The sequence below is a fragment of the Calidris pugnax genome, unplaced genomic scaffold (genome assembly GCF_001431845.1).
Source record: "Calidris pugnax isolate Ruff unplaced genomic scaffold, ASM143184v1 scaffold844, whole genome shotgun sequence".
Classification (NCBI taxonomy): domain Eukaryota; kingdom Metazoa; phylum Chordata; class Aves; order Charadriiformes; family Scolopacidae; genus Calidris; species Calidris pugnax.
Window position 1 is genome coordinate 30,436 of NW_015091523.1, and position 4,042 is coordinate 34,477.

The following is a 4,042-nucleotide window of genomic DNA, read 5'->3' on the forward strand; positions in this document are numbered from 1 at the left end:
CACCACCTCCCTGGGCAGGCTGTTCCAGTGCCTGACCACTCTTTCAGTAAAGTAATTCTTCCTAATATCTAATCTGAATCTCCCCTGCCGCAGCTTCATACCATTACCTCTGGTCCTGTCATTATTCCTTTGGGAGACGAGGCCAACCCCCACCTCTCTACACCCTCCTTTCAGGTAGTTGTAGAGGGCAATGAGGTCTCCCCTCAGCCTCCTCTTCTCCAAGCTAAACACGTTTGTCAAGCAGGACCTGCCTTTCACGAACCCCTCCTGACTGGGCCTGGTTGTCCTTCATGTGCCGCATGTTGGCATTCAGGGTGATCTGTTCCATGGCCTACGCAGGCATCAAGGTCAGACTGACAAACCTGGAGTTCCCTGGACCCTCCTTCCCACCCCTCTTGTAGATGGGCATCACATTGGCTAGACACTAGTCAACTGAGACCTCCCTGGTTAGACATGACTGCTGGTAAATAATGGAAAATCCTTCTCCTTCCTTCTCCTTCTCCTTCTCCTTCTCCTTCTCCTTCTCCTTCTCCTTCTCCTTCTCCTTCTCCTTCTCCTTCTCCTTCTCCTTCTCCTTCTCCTTCTCCTCTTCTCCTTCCCTTTCTCCCCTTCTTCTCCTCTTTCTCCACACCTTCTGCCAGTTCTCATTTCCAGAGAGATATCCCAGCCTTTCCTGAGCCCCTCCCATTGGCCGGGACTCGCCAGGGAAGGGCATGGGGGGCCGATGGGGTTCCCCTAAGGGGGTGTCTGATTGCCCTCTTCATGTGGTTTGTTGGCCTATTACATGACAAATTGGCCTATTACAGGTGACAGATACTATCCCCCCACTTCTCGCTCCCAGGAGAAGAGGAGAAATACAGAGATTTACCAGTGTAGAAGGAACAAAACTACTTTAAGGAAATATTAATATTAAAATTAAAAGGAAGCAATGACATAGGAACAATATGGACAACACCATCTCATGCTCCTAGGATGCTGTCACCAGGAGGCCCTGGGAAAGTCCCAGACTGGACTCAGCCATGGATGGGAACTGGTTTCCGGCTCTGGAGTCAGACGATGGTGTGGGGTGGTGTGAGGGGCTGTGGCAAAGGGTGGGGATCTTCCCCTGTCTCACGCAGCTCTGGGAGGTCCTGCAGAGCCAGTGGAAGAAGGTGCAGCATGGGATGAGGTTGGGGAGAGCCCGGTTGGAGGAGCGGAGTGGTGAGTGGCCCCACCAGCCAGCACCCGGCCAACGGCCGGCACCCCATGGCAGCCCTGAGCTCACTCCATCCTCTCCATCCACAGCTTCTCCACCAGGGGATGGAGGAGGAGAGAACTCCAGGTAACCTCCAGGGATGGATGCAGTGAGTGTGGGGGATCCCCCAGCTCCTGCCCCAGACCCTCACCATGTCCTTGCCCCTGACTGCACTGGGCAGCCCTGATGAGGAGGGGGTCCCACCAGGATCTGGTGGTGAAGTGGGGTCTCTTCTCTCTTCTCCTCTGCAGGGACAGTGTGGAGGTGTCAAGCAGGGAGGGCCCATCTCCTGTCACTGGGCACCACTGAAAAAAGCCTGGCCCCACCCTCCTGACACCCTCCCTGTAAGTATTGATAGGCATTGATCAGATCCCCCCTCAGCCTTCTCTTCTCCAGACTAAAAAGACCCCAGTCCCTCAGCCTTTCCTCGTCAGAGAGATGCTCCAGGCCCCTCATCATTTTGTGGCCCTCGTGGTCCACCCTACCACCCCAGGAGCCCCTTCCTCTATTTGTGGAAGGCACGGGACCTTCTCGGAAAGGGCTGGGATTGTGCAACAGGGATGGTTCCCATGGGAATGCCCTTGATTAACCTCGGTGGTTTCCTCCGATCATGTGTCTGCACTTGGACTCCTTTGGCTGCCAGCACCTTCACACCAACTTCACCTGCGTGGTCCTCAGCCCCCTCGGCGTGGCCACCAGGGACCTGCGGTGGCTGCTACCGACCCCGACCCCGTCGGAGAGCGGGGGCCTGGTCTGAGAGCGGGGAGCAACTGGTGAGGGGTGAGCGCCCCGTGGTGCGGGTCCCCTGCCCCGCTGCCTGGGGACGGGACCCCTCCGTGGAGGGCTGTCTCCGTGCCCCGCCGGGGGGTCCGCACGGCCCCTCGTCTGCCGGCCCCGCTCTGCCTGGGGCTCCTGGTGCCCCAAGCCAAGGAGATGCTGGGCCGGCCCCGGGACCTGCCCGCAGCCAAATGGGGCAGCCCAGGGTTTATTAAAGCGCATCAAGGCTGCCCAGTGTCACCCGTGTCCTGGGGACGGGGCTGCCCGTGGGTGTGAGGAGCAGCCGTGGGGTGAGTAGAGCTGGGGGGAGAGATGAAATCCAAGGAGGGTGGGGAGCTCTGGGGTGTAGGAACCCTGGGGAGCTGGACCCATTACATCCCCCTTGGCTCCCAGGGGGGTCAGGGCTGTCCCCCAGCACGGCTCTGCTGAGGCCCACGTGCTGCTCCATGGGGCAGCCCCCCACCCTGTCTTGTCCTGGCAGGACCCTGCTCTTGGGAACTGGGGCTGGGGTGGCCGCTGCCAATCTCCTCCCTTCTTCCCCGGGTTCTGGGGGCGGACACAGGAGAGGCAGGGGACCTGAACCCGGCAGAAGACACCTCCCCTGAATACCTTGAGCAGGATCTGGGGAACGGGCATCACTCTACAGGATGCTGTGGATGTGGGAGGAGTGGGGCTGTGGGGAGGGGGCTGTAGCCCCCCACAAGCTGTCCCCCAGCCCAGGGAGCTGCAAGGATCCCCTGGAGACACCCCTGTCCAACAGCGAGTCTTTATTTTCTGGGAGCCAGGGGGGAAGGGAAGGCGGGAACAGTCGGCTGGGCAGGGACACCCCCAAAGGCAGCCCTGCTGCATCCCCCCAAAATCCACGGCCACCCCCATCCCTGGGGGGGGACACCCCACGCTCAGCTGCATCCAACAGCCCCATCTGCAGCTCTGCTGAAGGTCCCTGATGTTGTCCCTGAGGCTGGGGGCACATCCCAGGATGGGTGGCACCGTGGCAGGGCATCAGCTGGGAACAGGGGCGGCAGCGGGGCTGTCCCAGTGCCCCCAGCCCCAAATGCTGTCCCCTCCCATCCCACCATCCCGATGATGCTGGTGTCTTCCATGCTGGACCCCTCTCTCTCACCGTGGTGCAGTGGCATCGGGGCTCAGGGTCCCCCCGTGACTGCCAGGGCCGTGGCTGCCAGGAGGAGCCCCCAGAGGAGCCGGGGGTCCCCGATGATGGTCCTGCCTGGGGGGTCAGAGATTGGGGGGGTGAGAGGCAGCCAGGGGGGGCCCAGCTGAGCATCACCCCCCCATTTGCAGTGAGGGCTCTGGTCTCACCTGCGCCGAAGTCGCACGGCTGGTCCTTGCATCCCTTCTCTGCCAAAGAGATGAACAACATCTGTAGGGGCCCTGCAGGCTTCTGCCATGGCCACGTTATTCTACAATGTGCCGTGCTGTGCCATGGTGTGCTGTGCCATGCTGTTCCATGCTGTGCCATGCTTTCCCCCACCATGCCATGCTTTGCTGTGCTTTCTCCCCCCTGCCATGCCATTCAATGCTGTCCCACCCTGTGCTGTGCTCCCCCCTGCCATTCCATGCCGTGCTGTGCTGTGCCGTCCTGTGCCATGCCATGCTGTTCCCCCTCCCATTCTGTGCTGTGCTATTCTGTCCTGCCCCATGCCACACTGTCCCATGCCACCAAGGACCACCATTGCAAACCCCAGGGGGACCAGGTGGGAGACGTGCAAGCACGTGTGCCTGAAGGCAAGCCCCTCCATCCCCCTCCCCACGATTGAGGTCCCCCTCTCCTGGCAGAGCTGGTGGGACAAAGCCACCCCCTGCCCCTGTCCCCTGCCCTCAGTGGCAGGGAGGGACCATCCCAAGGGATGGAGGGACTGACCCAGGGGATAGAGGGACCGTCACGGGGGATGTCACCTTTCACCCATTCGCAGTTGTAGTTGCTGAATGTGTCCTTGGACTCGAGCCGGATGTAGGTGCTCTTCCCAACGTAGTTGACTCTGGTGACCTCAAATCTCTCAAAGGGTGGGA

The 4,042-nt window shown here is 60.6% G+C and overlaps 1 long non-coding RNA gene across 1 annotated transcript; it reads right to left on the reverse strand.

The window, feature by feature from the left end:
• Positions 1-2,775: 2,775 nt before the first annotated feature.
• Positions 2,776-4,042, reverse strand: LOC106899817. The gene is made up of 3 exons (XR_001414088.1): positions 3,929-4,042; positions 3,332-3,370; positions 2,776-3,239 (listed from the first exon to the last, which is right to left on the reverse strand). It is a non-coding gene; the product is annotated as an uncharacterized LOC106899817 (long non-coding RNA).